Source organism: Sinohyriopsis cumingii, chromosome 18 (assembly GCF_028554795.1).
Source record: "Sinohyriopsis cumingii isolate HCF-2022 chromosome 18, ASM2855479v2, whole genome shotgun sequence".
NCBI classification, from domain to species: domain Eukaryota; kingdom Metazoa; phylum Mollusca; class Bivalvia; order Unionida; family Unionidae; genus Sinohyriopsis; species Sinohyriopsis cumingii.
The window spans coordinates 46144416-46165626 of NC_142978.1; the positions used below are offsets into that span (position 1 = coordinate 46144416).

Sequence of the window (21211 nt, forward strand, 5' to 3'; positions counted from 1 at the left end):
CGCCCAATTTATAAGGTAGAAGGTGTGAACCCTAATTATCACAAGCCTATCATTTATAAATTCACACACAAGCTAAATCTGTAATGGTGGCGCTCACCAGATAATATGTACTTTTGAGAGAGTGACGTATGTAAGGTGAAGTAGTTCGCATTTAAAACATGCACAGTGGAGAGAATGTTTGCATACGTCTATGCTACATTAATGTAATGTGGATGATATTTCTTTTGGATATTGTACTTTTGGAAATTTTACATGATTTAAGCACACTGCTAACTAAAATGACTGCTCCCTTGTGTTAAAAAATCAGTCTGAATTAGTCTAAAGTACACTGTACATAGCAGCTATTAAAATAGGGAAAATGAACTTTGCCAGACTAGACAATACCAGCTTCTGAAAGTGCAATGAATGAAATACCAAATATATAAAATGTAAAAAAAGTTATCGGCTCTTTTTTATACAATTTACCTCTGAAGTTCAGGAAGTGAAAATGACCAAGTACAGCTAGCACTTTTTTGAAAGGTGCACATTTGAAGTAAGGCCAAGCTGTATACTCTATAACCCATAGTACACCCATCAATCATACACCAAAATAAAGGGAATTAAAGGTTCTTTGCATTATACCTAAGATATACAAGGTCTTTTTTAAATAGCCAGTATAACCAGTGAGGAAAGCCGGGGACATTCTTTTTCTTTAAATTCCTAACCCTATGCAAAATGCGAAACTGTATAGCGCCACCAATGTGGTTTAGATTTACTTTGAGTTAGGCTTGGAAATAGGTTGGCTTGTTGGTGACTGCCTGTCACAGTTAGATGAGCACTGGAGATCAAATGCGTAACTTTGGCTGCAAATGAGCTGCCGACTTGGCTTATGTATTTATGTGTGTCTGCTACAGAGGTAAATATCTAAAAATCTAGATGGTTGAGGGGTGATGAAAAGTATGCTAATTTGTTATAGTACCAGTGAACTTTATTCATGCATAAGGCACATACTGATTCTTTTAGCTGCCTTGTCACAGAAAAATATTCAAAATAGCTATTTCTTGTCAAAAATGAATGTAAAATTATGGGGTTGGTGGCAGTGTTGGTTCAGTATAAAAACCACCAGTTGCATCAGGAATTAACCTGATTACTGCAGTCAAAATCTCACATGTATGCTTCCTACAAAAATCATTAGTTTGTTTTTATTTGTCTCTTCAGTGTAAAATTATTCTCATTTTTCTGTAATTGGTCATTGTCGGATGAAAATTCACCAGATAAACTGTCCAGTGAGACCTTAAAGAGAGCATCGTATGCCTTTATGTTTGGCGCATTAGGATTCAGTCCGCCTGCAGGATGATACTGTGTAAAGAAGGACCAACGGAACGTCCATTACATAGCAACCGCAAAAAGGTAATACCGAGTATGATGGTACGCGATATTCAAATACCGTATATAACCAAAAAATACGGGTGTCGTCAGTGCCGTATTATCTTAGTAGAAAAAGTAGTACGTGCTACGGGTTCCGCACTTTCAAGGGCCCCGCGCTAAATCAGACATATTTGTCGTATTATCTGGCTATACAGCAAATGAAAAAATACAATTACTTTACTATGCAAGTTAGAAAGGTATGTGTTTTAATATTTATGTTGTTGTTGTTTTTTTTTAAATTTATGGCCCCTTTATAATATATGCTACAGGCACTGTATAGCGTAGGGATTCGTTGAGGCAGTCAGACTAGGAACAAAACAAGAACGTGTGTCTGTATTTATTACATACACCCTAATTTAGGCTTTCCAAATAGTGTTTAGACATTATGACTGAATTCTAAACCAGTTGTGGTTTACTAGTATACAAGTTCGATTACATGCATATTAGACAACAGTGAAATTACCTAAATCGTTGTGTGAGCAATACGGAAAACGCCACATCAGACATGTGTGATTACATGGGCGTGTAATAAATATTCGTGGATAACGCGTACAGTTTCAAACAGCATATAGCCACATCTCCCGTTACAAAATGCACCACCAAATGAGGATCTATGATGAACTTTTAGCCATGGATACCAGGTAACCAAAATAAACCTAGAACTTCCGGTCATTTACGCGATGACAGGTATTCAGGTCTTGTTCTACGGTAGGCAAACACACACACACACACACACACACACACACACACACATGGAGGATCTATGATGAACTTTTAGCCATGGATACCAGGTAACCAAAATAAACCTAGAACTTCCGGTCATTTACGCGATGACAGGTCTTCAGGTCTTGTTCTACGGTAGGCAAACACACACACACACACACACACATACATATATATATATATATATATATATATATATATATATATATATATATATATATATATATATATATATATATATATATATATATAGAGAGAGAGAGAGAGAGAGAGAGAGAGAGAGAGAGAGAGAGAGAGAGAGAGAGAGAATATAGAGAATGGTGCCATGAAACAATTTGTACCGCATTATTTATCAATATAAATATACCGCGATACGTTCTATGGTTTACAGCAAATATTTTAAGGGCCAACAATTTAATGTCCCGTGGCAGGGGCATGATCCTTTCTTTCTGTGAAAGTTTATCAAAAGCTGTAAAGAAAATATATGATTCATAACAATCTAACACCATATTATATCCATTTTTGATTGAAGAGAATATATTGACGTGAAAGAAAATAAAATCCCTCATATCTCATCTCAGATGAAAATCACAGCCCCTTCCCCCCTCCCCCCCCCCTTAAATTGTCGGTATCTGACAGAAGATGAGTTAGCTATGTATATGGTAATTGCTGTATAAGTTTTAGTTTAAACGCTGTAACACAATTTGGATGTTTAAACTTACAATATAGCCGATAACCTATTAAAGACATTGTGCTGGCTTTAGGAGAGCATGTTGCCACAATCAGGACGTACTGAGAATGAATCCAACAATTAACTAGCCACTCTATTAAAACAATAGGCAAGGAAACTTTGTGTGGGATGCCAACACCCGAGCAAGATATTTTTCAGACAGGACCAGCAAACAGAAAACACACTTGCTCAAGAAATGACAAAATATTTCATCGACTTAAATAATAATGTAAATTTCAAACAGGAAACGACTGCTAACCTGAAAATCTTTGTCTTGCAAAGAAATGAATGTACTTGACCTATTAACATACTCTAGTTAATAACTAAAAATTACATGTTTTAGTTTGTTGTTTTAATCCAAAACGTTTCCACAAAAATTACTACAATCCACAAACGACGTCGACAAAGTCAATAAAAACAGACGCTTTATATCACACTTTGATATGGTGATAGAACGTAATTTAGTTTATTATTTTCGTGTTTCTTTGTTTTGCTTTGTATGTGCTCTGAATCCTACAGTTTCACCTTGGAATACTTCCTTGGTCAAACCATTTATTCTCCAGCCTAACCATTTTCAAGCAATAAGCACCGTGTATTACTGCCATTTGCATACATATTGACAATCTGCATAGAAGATGTCGATACATAATTCTGCCTTTTTTCCTGGACTTCTGATGTACAAATTCAAGCTTCTTTATGTACACTCAGTAAAACCGTCGAATTCAATCCAAAGACGACACACTTATTCAGACCATCAGCTTTAAGGCATCATTTGATCCTAGTCGTGGCACAGACTAGTTTGTATTCCTTCCCATCGTTAATGGAAAAAAGCGAAAAGGGTTAGATTTAAATAAACATACACAAAAATATACAACTGATAAACCTGAATAAAAAATTAAAAATAACGTATAGAATTATCATCTATGGCCCATAAAGACCCAGTGTCGAGAAAATCAATAGCAAAAAGCAAGCACTCCGTTCTCGATTGCAAGTACACTAATGCATAACCTCAAAACAATATTCTTTTGCATATCGTAAGCTTGCGAGTTTGCAAGATCACGTGATAATATTTTTCACTAGATTCTGTTTATAGCTAAACTTCAACTGCCAATGGTTGCCAACCATGATATTTGCGCCTATTTATGTCTGTTCAAGTAATTATGTATACATTTTAATTTTTTGTAATTTTTATGTCATTTTCTTGCATTGGATTTTGCTTGCTGGCCTTATCACCGAGATGCTTTTGGCAAACACAACCTTAAGCACTGGAACGATATTTTGTCTCTCCATTTTTAAGACATTTGTATTAAAGATACACATTTCTTAAGTTACATTTAAACATTTACATTCAGTTGGCAGTAGTACCATTCTAGTCTAGTACAAATAAAAAAGATTTAAATTGTTATATTTCACATTTTGCCCTTAATATAGAAATTCTCCATTTCAGATATTGTGTTGCCGTGTGTCAGCTTGGATATTTTTACGTCACGTAATGTTAGTGTGAAAAAAATAGTATCTGTCAAGGTAACTTTGAAATATAATGAAATTGTAACTGTCGGTTCCTGGAAGCCATCTATGAAGCTACATAAACTTGGATGTTTTGAATTTCTCAGAGGTATTGATACATGACGAAAACTGTATACATAATGATACAACACAGGCAGATGCAGGCGGTGACGTTTTGAAAACAAATTATATGATTAATTTAAGACCACAGTCATTTATGTGACGGTTATCATCTAAACCAAAACGGTTCTCTCTTGTGTAAGAGGTAATATCAACATAATTTAATAGACACGGTACATTGACTTTATTTTCATGGGAGTAATATGGGATCCATATGGATGTGCTATATAACAATAACAGCGGACCAAACATCCTATCCATCTGCCTCAACAACACCAGGCCTTAAGCAATCAAGCGATGGATGATTCAAACCTAACTGGAAACTGAATTGGTTGAAGGCAGAAGCTATATCTGCCTAGGTTTCAGTTGTGATCGAGGCTTTTCAGTCTCGAAAAGATGGAAAAATCCTACTACTTAAGTCGATATTCACTTGATGATGTTTCCATCAAAACTGAAATGCTTTTAAACTACTACATAAATGTGAGGGTGCACATATTACTGCTTACACAACACAAATTTCTGCAATAAAATATTAGAACAAAATGTGCTGATAACGAAGAGAATGTGCAATAGCAACAGGTTTCATTCGCTGATTAAACATAAATCATTTTATGCAAGAACCGCAAAAGTTAGAACAAGAGCATGACTTGCTTACCCTGAATTTCAAATGGTATCAACAGAACAACGCATTTTCTAATATCTACTGTAGATAATGCTGAACGTATGAGGCGCCGTAGCGGACAAAAGCTGGTCCATTCAGAACGTTGCCGTTGAAATTTTAATGTCATATGTTCAGAATTCCAATTTCACGTGTTATATCAAAAATGCTTGTCCTTAAAATTCCATTTTCTAAGTCGAGATTTTAGATTGTATCTGTTGAACTAAACAGTGGTGGTTGAAAGCTATATTTTCTATGTCGATGTTTTCTACTGTGTCGTTTGAATTACACAGCGCTGGTTGAAATTTCAATGTCATACGTCGATAATTCCTAATCTACGTATTGGTTCAAAAAATTTATGATGAAAGTTTCATTTCATATGTTGAGTATTTAGATTTCATCTTTTGAATTACACACCGCTGGTTGAAACTTCGATGTCCAATGTCGAGTTTTTTAAAAAAAAATTCTGAATTAGACGGCGGTTGTTGAAACTGTATTGTCACGTATCGAGAATTTCAATTTTACATGCTGAATCACATTGATTCTGCTGAAATTTCCATTTCGTGCGTTTACTTTTAAGATTGCATCTGTTGAATTACACAGCAATGGTTGGACTTTTTATTGTGCTTGTCATTTTTTTATATGGTGAAATGATGTATTGCTGTTAAAAGTAACATTACACAATCTCCACTTTAACAGTTCAAAATAATATCTAGTATTAAGATACATCATTCGTGTATTCAGTCATGAGGCGCCGTCGCATTTCATGCACTTTCAATTTGAAAGTTAACATTCTTATGTCGAGAATTACTCTGAATTTCTTCGCTAGAGGTCACTCTCGTGAACGGACCGCGTTATTTTTAAACAAGGAGGCTGTGTATCGTTGCTATGAAATTCAACAGATGAAATCAAAATACTTGTCTTATGAAATGGAACTTTCATCACAAACAGTTACATACAATGTGTGAATTAGGGATTTTCGACATATGATAGTGAAAATTTAACCACCGCTGTGTAATTCAAAATATACACTGTAAAACGTCGACATAGGAAATTGAACTTTAAACCACCACTCTATAATTCAACATATAAAAACTAAACTCTCGATCTATAAAATGGAACTTTAAGGACATGCAATTTGATCCAACACGTGATATTGGATTTCTCGACATACGACATCTAAATTTCAACTGCAACTTTCTCATTTGACCAGCTTTTGTCAGCTACGGCGCCTCATACTGAACGTTCTTGATTTACTGACTTCTTTGTTGTTATATTCAAAATTCCTTCATGTAAAAGGGCACTCCAGAGTAAAAGTGTCAAACACGAGTGGTAATTCAAGTTTGCTTCGGAGATGATAGGGTAAAAATCCACCAACACAATACTACTCATTAATCGAGTTCAATAACTAGAAAAACAAGCTAATTTTGCTACATTTGTCCAAATTTATTTCTTCGATTCAATATTATGCAAAGGATGTAGTAATCGTAATTCAGTGGATGTTAAAAACAAACAATAATCTAATGGTTGAAAGAAACACTTTAGAAAATGCTGAGTTACAGGTCAGATAATAGTGTGTTTTACTAAATATATAGACTATTATCACGGTTCATGTAACAACTGACCAAAATCAAATGATCTTTTGCACAAGAGGCACAGAAAAGATCTCGCGTGTGTGTCGGTGCGTTGTCACCCCTAAACACAATGTTATGTATTATTTGAAAAACTCCCATTTTAAATATATTCTGTATCTTTTTATGCTAATATATTGTATTACAATACAACAGTATGAAAAACAAAATGAGTACTATTATTTCGATCCAAAGAACAAATGATATACTGTTTCCAGCAGAGGTGTAAATAAGTAATAAGAGTTTATGGTAGAAATGTTGCATTATTCATGTACAAGTGGGTAATACAATGACATATCAAATGCGAATGGTAAAACACAATATATGATATAATTATCGCGCTGGGCTTTACAGTAATCATCGTGTCCTTCTGCATGTCCATCCGTCAAAAATTTGGTTACCGCAATATATTTTTACTGAAATGTATCTGATTTAAACCGTAATGCATGAACCTTTAGAATTTCTGATACCCCAAAAGAGTTGCATTTATGTAATTCTAAGCCATCGCTTAGGCGAGCTATGGTCCCTGGTTCACCTTTCTTTTTGACTCTCATTTATGCAGCTTAAAATTAACACGAGTTGTTGCTGTGAATCAAATTTGGTATACAGTGATAGAGTATTGAGTATGTATGTGTACGTATGTGCGATTTGGATATTTACCGTATCTTTAACAATTTTTTTCAGACATATCACTACGATATCTGTAGTGTGGCAGTTTATAGTGATGTCTAGCACTGGATCATCATGCCGCATACATATAGCACGATGTCCCACATTCATAATATCTTGACACTAGGACAAACTGTCATAACAATAACTTTTTTATGCTGAGCGCCTAGCGAGGCAGCTGTTAATAACATTTGTATAAGTCTTTGGTATTTCTATAAGTCTCGGCCAGGATTCGAAACCGCGACCTCCCGCATCCGAGGTGGACGTTCTAATAACTAGGCCACCGGAGAGATCCATAGTGTTGAGACTTAAATGAGCTTTATATCAGCATTCTATGACATCATTCACATAAACAATGTCCCCGATTGCCCGACCTCCTGAGATTGGTTTCCGCAGCAATCTTTACCAAGATTTGTTGACTTCACCAAATTCGGCATGCAGATTCATTTTGATGTGACCTTGAATTAATTCGATTTCGAGCTTTCCACGACATCTTTTACATGAGTTATATCCCTTGATTGACCAACAAGAGGATCGTTTGTTTCTGCAGCAGAACTTGACGGGATTTCAACCTAATGTGGCATGCTTTATGCACTGATAAGACCTTGAATGAGAGTGACGTCTAGAACAGTAATTAAAGAAGCCATAATCCCTGATTTTCGATTCTTCACAATTTTGCCATCGTTCAAACTATTTGTCGGCAGTATAAGTTGCTTCGGAAGTTTGGATTTCAACGAAAATTTCCATGAACCTTTATACTTATAAGCCATTCAGATAGTTTGTTTTCTTGCTTTCCGTGATATTATGTACTGGAGATCTGCACCCCACCCCAACCCCAGTTGTACGTCCTAATGTCATACAAAATTTAGCTTGGCCAATGATAGTAGTTGGATTTCAGCTAGACTTGACGTAGGCCGAAACATCAGCCCTCCATTGATAATGATTTTCGATTGAGGGTCTGATATCACCTATTCATTAAAAGCTGCAATTATCTGCATTCATATTTGGCTGCACACATCGGTGTACATGTTATACACTTACTGGTATTTATCGTGGCTGTGCAGCTACCGTCGGCTGAAGGGTTCTTTTGGTGACATGTAGATAATATTTCCTGGGCAAATAAAATGTTTGGTGACTTGTCAATCCACCTGGAATAACACAACCATCTGTCCTGTGGCCATTTTGAATTTAGCGCTTGATATTGTTATTACCACTTACCGGTAGGTGTCTAAAGTGTACGCGGGTTTGTTCCGGAATGATTTGCATGCAGAAAAATTGCACATATTAATTAACAGGTGACATCATACCCACTACATCGTCCATCTATATCAACACAGATTTGCGGGGTTGATTTATCGGACTAGTCCTGACGAGCAGTGCTATATTGATGAAAGCATGAAAGTATTTAATTCCCAGCGTTCCACATTGTCATTTAGAATCATTATAACCCCATAGTTTCCGTTTCTGCTGTATTACTTTACTACGGATTATTGGATTTGTAACAAAATTTAGTTTTATATCAATGTAATTTTGGAATTAATGCTATTTCTCGTATTCTGCATAATCATGAACGGGATTATTGCGCTCGAAAGCTATGCTCCTAACTTTCTTTCCCAAAGAAAAGTTCTGGTTTTTAAGATGTTCCTCACAACTGTACCGGGCCAGGAAGTGCCGGATTATATCATAGCAGCAAAAGTAGCACCTGCTACGGGTCCCACACGTTCAATGGACCAGCGACATTTTTGTCGTATTATCTGGCTATATAGCATATTTAAAAAAATACAATTACTTTACTATGCAAGTTAAACATTTATGTGTTTTAATCTGTATGTGGTGTTTTGTGTAATTTATGGCCACTTTATTACATACGCTACAAGCCCCGCACTTGCGTAATTCGGCACTGGACACGGGCACTTTGCGATGCACCCATCACTAATAACGCTAACTCCCGCAGAAACGTTGGATAATGTGCCTTGCACCATGTATATCGAGCACCTCGTACATTTTTCTAGAAATTCTAAACATGTCAAACGACATGCCAATTATTTGCCACGCACAACAGAAATACTGTATAGACACACTGGAGAGAGAGAGAGAGAGAGAGAGAGAGAGAGAGAGAGAGAGAGAGAGTTTGGCAGCGAAAGTTTTTCAGCAGCATAAGATCTCGGTTCAAAATATTCGAACAGGAGCATCCGTCTTGCATGTACAGGTCACTGGAAACATCTATCCAAATTTCACATTTAATTGATATTCAAATATTGAACAATTATTTCCAAATCTTCGTGATAACACTGTTGGAATTATCACGAGTTTTATGTGGTCATTATTTTGGGGAGATGCTATAAAAGCATATTATTATATGGAGCTGGTAACGTTTGGTTACAACAGGGTGTAACGACTGTCTATATAAATATTTACACAGCGATGTAAAGATACCTTTATGCAAGAACTGGTGTGATTAACGGATACACGGCAAAATATTTATAACATTTAGATGATTTTGATGTGTCGTATTAGGTCACCTAATATGTTGGCTACAAGCAGGAAATGTACTAATCAGCGCAAATACTGGAAGGTATCAATATATTTGATACGAAGATTTAACACGTCCGATATGTAACACAGAAACAGAAAAAGAGTATCACTTTATTGTGACCTGTCCACCTTGTGCAGGGATAAGGCCAAAGTACATACCCTTCGAATTTTACAGAAATCCATACATCCAAAAATTCTACTCATATATACATAAGAGCAATTACAATCTGGTAAGTTCAGGTAAGTTTCTTTGTAAAGCACTGAAAATTAAAATACTATGATACATTGTCTTTACAGGTAGCTAGGTATGTTGTAAAGTAAACATCTATAAGAATCGACTCCATACTAAAACTTTCATTTGCAAATAGTCACAAATTACAATGTTGAAAGTAGAAAGTGAATGTAATTAGTAAGTGTGTGTGTGTGTGTGTGTGTGTGTGTGTGTGTGTGTGTGTCTGCAATGAAATGATGTACCGCATAACATATCATATATGCATGTTTCAAGACATGTAATTTTAATGAAAACATATAAACATACAACAGCTCTTTAGTGTAATTACGGTGTGAAATAATATTATTAACATAAATAAGAAATGATTCTGGATGATAGTCCTTTATTATTAATATCATCATAACGCTGGAAACTTGTGATGTGCACTGAGCTAATGAAAAAACAAGAAATAACGGCGAGGCACTACATCGGTTGTTTATACCATGACCCTTGGGAATGAAAAATGGATGCTCCCACCCATCTGATTAATTCTTAATTAGTCCATGGAAGAATTCAGTATAATGAAGCATTTACATGCCAGCAGGTATTGTATTATTACGTGGATAAATACACGAGTAAAGCAATAGAGAAAGCCCCTTATTGTGCGAACGCCATAGCATATGTTTTGTCTCAAGAGAATAATTTAATAAATGACTCGCACATCTATAAAATATACACTAATTTACAAATGCTGTGTTTCTGATGTCTTAGAACTGTAACATTATTAAAAACGGAGGCCATCATAACATTTCTGCACCATACCACACAAGTGATCAAGAATGAAAGAATGTTATGAGAAGCGTCTCGCTCTGTCTCGACATCTACCATTAGTGACGTTATTTCGTTATAAATTATTTCTGACAAAAAATGAGAACAAGTCGTTTTGGTGATGCAGATGAATAGATGACTAAACCAATGTAAGAAGGAAATTATATACGAGATAGTAACGTGCGATTGAGGTACATCATTTTTTTGTGATGTGTGCTTAGTCGTGAGGGCATATGGGCTCGTGTGTGCAAGCTAGGCGATGAGTGCGTTTACCCGTCGACTTGGGTTCGAATCTCCATAGAGTATGAATTAAAAATTATCTAACCTTTATGATAGTATTATTTGTATTAAAATACTAATTCTGCCTTACTATTATCAAGCATTCTTCTATAGAATCAAGGCATAGCACTTTCCGTTGTCTGGTATATATTTATAGTTCTCTCTCTCTCTCTCTCTCTCTCTCTCTCTCTCTCTCGGACACATCTCCAACCGAGGACGTCCGATGATGGAAAAATGGTAAAATCTTGCCTCTCCCAACTATTTAAGTCTAGAATAACGTTAAATCATGATTTGTTAGAGGGTCCAAGTTTACACGCTTGGTACTTGTTCGCGATTCGGGAGTGTATCTTTCTTCCAATGCTGGCGATACACACGCCCGAAACCATGTCCCCGATTGCCCAGTGGAAAACTTACAGAGAGATCTCCACTATCAAATTACACATTGCAGAAACGTATTATCTCCCTTTAGATCGAAGCATCATATACCCACGACTTAGCTGAACTATAAGAAGATAAGCTGGTGCATATAACAGTCCTTGGTATTTTTTTAATTAATATTTCATAGGTGTGAGACAATAATGTTGGGAAACTCACGATACATTCATACTATACAAGCCCAATACAGGCAAATAAATCTACGACATGTAAGAAAGAAGTACATCAAATAGCTATTGGAAACACGCATAAATTCATTGTAGAGTTGTTCCGAAATTGCTAATTATCCGACCCATCTGTAAAGTTAAAACGTCTTGTTTGCGGCGAGATTTTACACAAGTAAAGATATTGAAAAGACATCCTTGATATGCAAAATTTATTTTATAATTATTATTATCCGCCCCATTTCATCATTTGCCTGATTAGTATTCTACCAGGGGAGAACAGACGTAAATTACGTGAAAAATCCCGTTAAGGTGAGATCGAATTATCACTAACCGAATTTGGAAATTACATGCACATAACTTCAGTAAATATATAGAAAGATAAACAGTATACAGGGGTAAAACATTTATCATCAAGATGAGCAGTCCCAAAATGAAACATTCAATTATAGCAAGATGTTTTTCATTAGTACGCTCTTAAGACCTGCGACTAAACATGCAAGCAATCATAAACTGTTAAACGCATTCAATGTTCTTTGAAATCTACATTCTTGATTCAACTGGTGATTTGATAAATTTGCTGAACATATAATGAATTATATTTGTATCGATAGTTCTGTTATAAACGAAGTCTTATTAAAACAACTCACAACATGTAAAAAAAGGCGTCCATTTATATTGCTTTCCCAAATTTAAAGAGGTTTTTAACAATAGCCAAAACGCTCAGGATGTTCTACTGGACCAACTTGTATTTATAATTTAACAGAACATTTATTTAGAGCTGCATTAGACTGTAATATTCTTACTCATTTAGTCATTTTTTTCAGTATGTTTTATACAGAAGTCGACGCAGAAGAAAAACCTGTTTAAAACCTCCAATCAGCGATACAAAACACCTTTACGTGGTACCTTGAATTAGTAAATGTATAAACTAAGTGATCTGGAAGGTGAACCCAGAGAGTGTTATACCATTAAAGTATATCCTTACTCATTCATGGCTCCAAAACAATAAAACAGGATAACTGTTTGTAAAAAGATATTAGAAAATTATCCCCATCCACTAAATCTATGCATACATGTACTCTCATATAACTCTGTTCTTCACTTCTGCATTACTGAACTTTTAAGCTATTTATGCGGTTTCAATTCAGTTAACATATATAAGTTGCTCTTGTTGTTATCGATGATTTACTCTGTCATTATTCTTTGTGTTGAGGCTGAGATAAAACACTATACAGATTACAACAGAAATAATGTTGTATGCATCATCGATTTATTCAATCAAAGTGGCTTGAAAACAAAGTCTCCGTGAAATACATGCTATGGGTAACACAAACATTCCTTCTTACTTTAACATTACATCTGCACATGCCCGAGAGAGAGAGAGAGAGAGAGAGAGAGAGAGAGAGAGAGAAGATTCGTACGCGTATTATGCAACAGAGATATTTCTCTAGTTTGTCAAAAAGCTATTAGTTATTGCCGATAAGGTGAGTTTCCTGCCATAAATGCTCAAATCCAGCCAAATAGTATTGTTACAAGTCAGGGGTATTTGCTTGACCGAGCGGTGTCAAACCCTGGCACGATTCCGCTAGAAGTCATAAGTTTACCCCAAATTTACAAAGACTTCTATACAACTTCAGTTGTAAATTAGAAAGCCCGACGTGTCCATTCTGTACATAAATTTTTCGCTAATCAATGCAAGACCACAGATCTCAAAACTTGCCAAATATCTATCAAACGCACATCTGCATGGTTTCTCTTCATCAACTTAACGTGCGGTCAGCAGTTCACGCCGTAGAAACTATACAACTATCCTCTAACACAGGGAACTATTTTTTACTGCGCCACCTTAGGCCAGTCAATTCATGGTGTCAAGGCACATTTCGCCGGTACAACCGCGTCACATTTGCCACCATGGCGACATAACGGTATCTGTCGGGTTCCTTCTTGTTTATTCCTTTGTGTAATTTACCGGTCTCCTACCGTAAATACTGCCACTGCAGCCATACCACCAATGTACTCCATTAGGTTTTAATAGGGACTATAATACTTCAGGGGCACTCATGCGGTTTTGACCTAAATTCACTAAATGTCAACCATGGCATTTTGGAAACTCTCTAACACTTCACTCTGTGACGTTTGTTCCTACTAATTGGCTAATTATTTTGGGCTAAGGAATATTTCCATTGCATCGAGTTCCAAAAATCAAACCAGAAATCACAAAAATCTAAGAATTCCTTAAAACGGGGTGCTATAACCAAATGCGTACACTCTAAATTTACTACAATATGATTTCCAGAGCGGTGGATTAGTCCGAAGCGTGTTATGTCGTACTAAGCCTAATTGCAGGACAATCAGTCAATCAATAAATTCATCAATTAGTCAATAACAACAAGATATATATTCAAATAATAATGTAACTGCCCTAAAGAACAGTTGTAGACGAAACCCTTATGGAGGTTAAAGTTACCTAATACTAGCATGTGATTTAGACTTGATTTTAACGTAGCTTTAACAATTTTTCAGGCATATCGCTACGATGTCTGCAGTGTGGCAGTTTATAATGATGTCGAGCATTGGGGCATCACGCCGCAAACATGTAGCAAGATGTCACACGCAGTCACATTATTTTGACACCAGGCCGACTAGTCATAACACTAACCTCCTAATGCTGAGCGCCTAGCAAGGCAGATGTTAGTACCATTTTCATGTCTTTGTTATGACTCGGCCTTGGTTCGAAACTGCAATCCCGCATCTGAGGCAGACGTTCTAACCCTAGGCCACCGGAGCGGTCGTATTGATTGTTAAACTGGGCTAGATATGCAAACATGTCCTTGTTGGTCATAATGTACCAATGTCCACGGTCTCCGTGATTTTGCCCAATTGTGTGGGCTTCCTTAGTTTGCATGGATTATACAGAATATTTGTCTAAACGCGTGCGTCCTCGCTTCCATTGCTAAATTTCATATTCCTTAGAACTGATAATACAGTTCCCTCTTTGATACATCACCATTTGCTAATCATTTAACCAAATAAAGAATATATATATATATATATATATATATATATATATATATATATATATATATATATATATATATATATATATATATATATATATATAGATGTGTGTGTGTATGTGTGTGTGTGTGACTAATGCACTCGTCCGAGTAGACAAAAGCTCGTGTTTAAATTGTCGTGTTTGGTTATAGTTTAATAACGACACTATTTTGACATCATTTGGAAACCTCAATATTAAATAATGTAAAAAGTTATTCGAGAGACGAAACAAGATCAGTGTTTGATCTATTTATAAGTAGTTTATTGTGACCATAGGAAAACTGCACGGAGTATATCTACGCGTGTGATTAGCTATAAGACATTACTGATATATTTACATCTACTTGAAAACAGTTTATCCTTTTATATTTTGAAAGCGAATACGGGTCAATTTTGCATATACGTTTCCCATAATTGGCATTAATGCATTTATCATGCATAAGGTGTATTACTACATCGATGAAGAAAGTTCCAGAATTGTATAATAATTCATTACCGTATCGTTCTATAAGACGGGCGCTTTGCAGAAGCTACATTATTTTTACACTCGGTAAGGCATTGATACATTGAGCGAGAATGGGGTAGCTGTTTCAGATACACAATGATTTAATTGGAAACAATGTAAATGTCAGGTGAAAAAAGGAGTAAATTTACATCTGCACATGCAAACACAAGTGTAAATGCACACATATGACAATCAATTCACATGATCGTTGGTAACTGTTTCTTTTAATTTCATCTGCGATATTACCCAATCAAAGTTGAAGCACTTTAATCTCAAGAAAAAACGCTGATTGTTTCGGTAGTTATCATTATTGCTTCTTCAATTTCATTGCCTTTTAACGTGCTGTTTGTATTATTAAAAGAATTAAAACATTTATTTTCAAAAATGTTTCTATCATTGGACATTATTCGGAAAGTACTCTAATGATGGATCAAATTCAGAGATATGACCGAGTAAACCGAATGTTTGTCATCTATTGGAAAAGCATTTCTGGTATATGTGCAAGCTTTTCACAGCTCAGATGCTTGGAGAATACATTGCTGACATAAGGCTATTTTCAACCATGGGTCATACAATTCAGTATCAATCCAGCGTATACGAACTTAAGTGAACGAGAACATAGACTGCATACATTCTTCAATCACAGATGGATATCGAATCTGAAACGAGACATCATGAACCAGACTGTGTATGGTGGCTTAGATGACCTACAATCTGCCGGGGGGGTTTTTTGTTGTTGTTTTTTTTTTTTTTTTTTTTGTTTGTTTGGTACATTGTAAGGTCTCACTGGATAGTTTTGTATTTTGACACCTCCCTATTTTTTAAGGTAGAAGGCATGAACTAATTATCATAGGCCTAGCATTTACAAATTCACACAGAAGCTAAATCTGTAATGTGGTTTAGATTTACTTTGAGTTAGGCTTCAAAATGGGTTGGCTTGTTTGGTGACTGCCTGTCACAGTTAGAGTAGCGCTGGAGATCAAATGTGTAACTTGGGCTGCAAATGAGCTGCCGACTTGGCTTACGTATTTACGTATGTCTGCTACAGAGGTAAATATCTAAAAATCGAGATGGTTGACAGGTGATATAAAGTATGCTAATTTGTTACAGTACTAGTGAACTTTATTCATGCATAAGGCATATGCTGATTTTTTTTAGCTGCCTTGTCACAGGAAAAGTCAAAATAGCTCTTTGCTGTCAAAAATGAATGTAAAAAAGAGGGGTTGGTGGCAGTGTTGGTTGAATATAAAAGCCACCAGTTGTATCAGGAATTAACCTGATTGCCGCAGTCAAATATCATATGTATGCTTTCTACAAACTTATTAGTTTGTTTTCATTTGCATCTTCAGCGTAAAATTATTCTCATTTTTCTGCAATAGGTCATTGTTGCATGAAAATTCACCTGATAAACTGTCCAATGAGACCTAACGTATCTCCGTACTACCTTGTAGTGTTGTAACGCCTGTGCTCCATTTCCACAAGTTGAAAACTCATGACTTTTACCTCCAATGTGTTAGGCAAAATCTTAACATTCTGTACTAAAAGCTACTGTAGAGAAAAGATCGTAGAAAATGCAGTCTATATTTAGTGTGATAAAGTTACCAAAGCGTTTGGTTTTCTCTAGGTGGCATTTTCCCCACCAATTGTACGGTGTTGTGGCAGTGGCATTATCTTTCCGAAGGGAGGTAACCCATACTGAGGCGTCTACTATTCCCGTTAAAAGTATGGATGTGACTGCTAAAGTTAGCAAATTGTAAGTCGCGCTTGCACCCTATACTACTGCAGATGCCTTGGTGTTTATTTCTCTTTTGGGGCAGTCACCTACCTTTCCAACAGTTGTAAAAATAACGGAAGCATCGTGAAATAAATATTTTATAAATATGACAGGAAATCGTCAAAATCCGTGTGATAAATCTTACATCAAATGAAATAAAAATTACATTTTCTTAATGAACGAAAACTGACAGCTGAGATTTGCTGCCGTTATACTGCATTGAAATTCAGTTTATAATCGCCTATATGAAGAGTCCAACTGCAAAATGCAAAGACCTACCTCTGCTATCGCATAATGTGCCGTCAGACTTGGGTCTGTGCAGCTTGTTCTGAGTAATCAGTGGAACAAACAACATCGACCGTGATCTACATGCACATTATGCTACGAAAGATAAGAATCATTGTTGTCTTCAATTTGACTCGACTTATAAGGGAGTAAAGACGGATCTTTTAGTTTATAATATAACATTTCTTTCTTTATCGCTTGGTTGGCACTGTTTTGGAACGTTAAACGGTCAATGTGTAGGATTTTATTCTGTAGGACATTCAGCGCTGTAAGATCACATTTAAGTATATATAAAATGTCCTATTTCAGAGGTTCGAACCCCGGCTGAGTCATATCAAAGACTTATACAAATGATACTAACAGCTGCCTTGCGAAGCACTCAGCATTAAGAGGCTAGTGTTAGGACTGGTCGGCCTGGTATCAGGATAATGTGACTGGGTGGAACATCATGCTAGATGTCTATGGCAGGATGCTCCAGTGCTAGGCATCGCTATAAACTGCCACACTGCAGACGTTGTAGCGATATGACTAAAAATTGTTAAAGCTACGTTTAAAATCCAAATCTCTCTCTCTCTCTCTCTTTCCCTCTCTCTCTACACACACACACACACACACACACACACTCTCTCTCTCTCTCTCTCTCTATCTCAAATTGTTAAAGTTACGTTTAAAATCCAACTCTCTCTCTCTCTCTCTCTCTCTCTCTCTCTCCCAGAAGTCAACAGTTTTTACAAATCAGTAATGGCACCCATTCATCAATCAGAAAGAAAAACATCATATAACAGACGTGTCGTTGTCTGGATAAGGTGGCAGGGGCCGGTTTCGCATATTGACCCCTGGCAAATTTCTTAAGGGTATGGTCTGAAATTTTGAGCTACACTGGACAACAAATTTTTACAAAAGTCATGTTACTGAAATAAAATTAGTCAATTCTTATCAATTTTTATGTGCTGAACACGAATATGACAGTCAAATTGCAAAATTGGCTCTAGTTTTTTTGTAATCTGCAAGAAATTAATGTTTACTTAACGAAATGCATTCCAATAGTAAAAGGTCAACTGTAATAGCCTACCTATAAAAAATCAAGTCATTGACTACATCTTAGATTTCTTCGCCTGTCTCTTGTACAGCTGTTCGGGAGCATCTCTGAGGAGTGTCCAGCAGTAGTCAGCCAGCATTGTAGTGGACCATTTTCCCTGGTATCTTTGTTCCATTGTTGCGATATCTTGATGAAAACGTTCGCCGTGTTCATCACTAACAATACCACAGTTGCTAGGAAAGAAATCCAAATGGGAATGAAGGAAGTGAATCTTTAGAGACATATTGCAGCCAAGTTTCTTATACTTCATCAACATGTCTTCTACTAGTTCCTTATAGTTTTCTGCCCTAACATTTCCGAGGAAGTTTGTAGAAACTAGGCGAAAAGCATTCCATGCTTGTTTCGCGTCACCTTCCAGCAAGTTGTTGAACCGGTCATCTTTGAAAAGCTCTCGAATCTGAGGACCCACAAAAACTCCCTCTTTAATCTTTGCTTCGCTGAGTCGAGGGAATTTTTCATGCAGGTATCGGAATGCTGGCAAAGTCCGGTCAATGGCTTTCACGAAGTTCTTCATCAAACCTAGTTTGATGTGAAGGGGTGGTAGCAAGATTTTCTGAGCCTCAACCAGAGCTGGGTGTTGGATATTCTTCTCTCCAATGGCTACATTCTGCCTGTGAGTCCATTCCTTCCTCATGTAGTGCATTTCCCTTGCTCGGCTATCCCACTCGCATAAGAAACACATGTATTTTGTATATCCTTGCTGCAGTCCCATTAAAAGGGCAACTACCTTCAAATCACCACAGAGGTGCCAGCTGTACTTGTTATACTCAATGGAATTCAGTAGCTGCCTTAAGTTATCGTATGTCTCTTTCATGTGGACAGCATACGCTACTGGAATAGATGGAAGAATGTTTCCATTGTACAAAAGCACAGCCTTGAGACTCAGTTTCGAAGAGTCCACAAATAGTCTCCATTCTTGTGGGTCATGAGTGATTTTTAAAGCATTCATGAGGCCCTCAATATCGGAACAGAATATCAGATTACTTTCCTTTCTGAAGAAAGGCTCCAATTGCTGGTGGCGCTTTCGATATGCAGTAATTGTGACATCTTCTTCTAGAAGATTCCATTGTTGGAGTCTTGATCCTAGCAATTCTGCCTTGTTCTTTGATAAGTCCAAATCACGAATCAGGTCATTTAGTTCTTCCTGTGTTATTCTGTGTGGGGTTGATGATGCACCACAGTGAAAATCTGGATCACTGCATGCTGATGGACCAGGAGAAGAACAGGTCGACTCACCTTTGTCTTCGTCAGATGAATCAAGAGAATATTCTGCTGGAGGTTCTGGAATAGGAAGTCCCTCACCATGTGGAACTGGTCTCAATGCAGACGGAATGTTTGGGTAGACTATTCTCGACTTCTTTCGCTTCGTTATTCCGCCGGAAAGAGGAGGAACCAAGCAGAAGTAACAGTCATTTAGGTGGTTGCTTGGCTCTCTCCACACCATTGGGACTGCAAACGGCATTGATGACCTTTTGCAATTCAACCACTGTGAAAGCTGTGTTGTACATGTAGCACAGCATATATGCGGAGCCCAAGGCTTGTCTTGGTCACCAACCTTGCATCCGAAGTAAAGATGATATGCCTTCTTCACTTGAGAATTGATACTTTTCTTCTGGTTGGCAAATGTCACTTCCCCACAAATATAGCAAAAATTGTCCGCGGTATTAACACACTTTCGAGGCATTACTGTTCTTTATTGTACGTAAATGGATAAAATAATAAGTTTTATGTAACAGTAGCTTGAACTGTCTCGCACAACGTCTAAAATATTTTAAATGCTGAACCTATCTGATTGGGCTTTATATAGTACACTGCTTACGTCAGCTTCAGCAGCCGCCTGGCATTAGTATAATAGGCCTACACATGTATAGTACACTGCTGACGTCAACTTACTTCAGCAGCCGCATGGCATTAGTATTGCATTGCATCAGAAAATGATGCAGTCAACTGTGGATGATGTGAGCATGATGGTATTATGCAATGTTACATCATTATTCCGGATGTTGCTGCAGTCCTACTGGAGAAATTTACACAGTGAAACATAGAAAATGAGGTATATGAATATCTTCAAAACGAGAGCCAATACAAATTTTTCACGGTTATATTCGTGTTCGGCACACCAAAATACTACAGATTAGGGCCTTTTCAAGTCAGTAATGATTTCACTGTTGACCAGTGCTATTATTGTGTAATAATTAAAGAGATGGATATATTTGCGAACTAGGTTTTTTTCAGACTTGTGTTGTTCCTGAAATTGATGTTCGGCATGTCCACCTCCCATAGTCATTGCACAGTATGTAGCCATCGAAATACCAATAGTCGGCGAGAAAGTAGAGCTAGCCACCCATAACAGTAGACACGTGGGTTCAAGGCCAGTAGAATATCTCAAAAAACAGCCAGGATGACAACTATTCTGAATTGCATCAAGTTATTTAGTAGACAATGTTTTTCAAAAGTATCACCCAGGGAAAGGGCTTGCGTTTGCACTGTGAGCACCACATGCTGTCAAAAATGGCCTTCGGATGTGAAAAATGCATGTACACAATAGGGGTTGGTGTGCATAAACATTTTATTCTAAGAACTTCAGTAGAC

General features: G+C 36.7%; 1 protein-coding gene across 3 annotated transcripts in view; it reads right to left on the reverse strand.

Annotated features, from left to right (window-relative positions):
- LOC149776558 (5-hydroxytryptamine receptor-like) overlaps positions 1-21211 on the reverse strand; it is a 386681-nt gene that overhangs the window by 12598 nt on the left and 352872 nt on the right. The gene's annotated exons all lie outside the window — the stretch shown is intronic.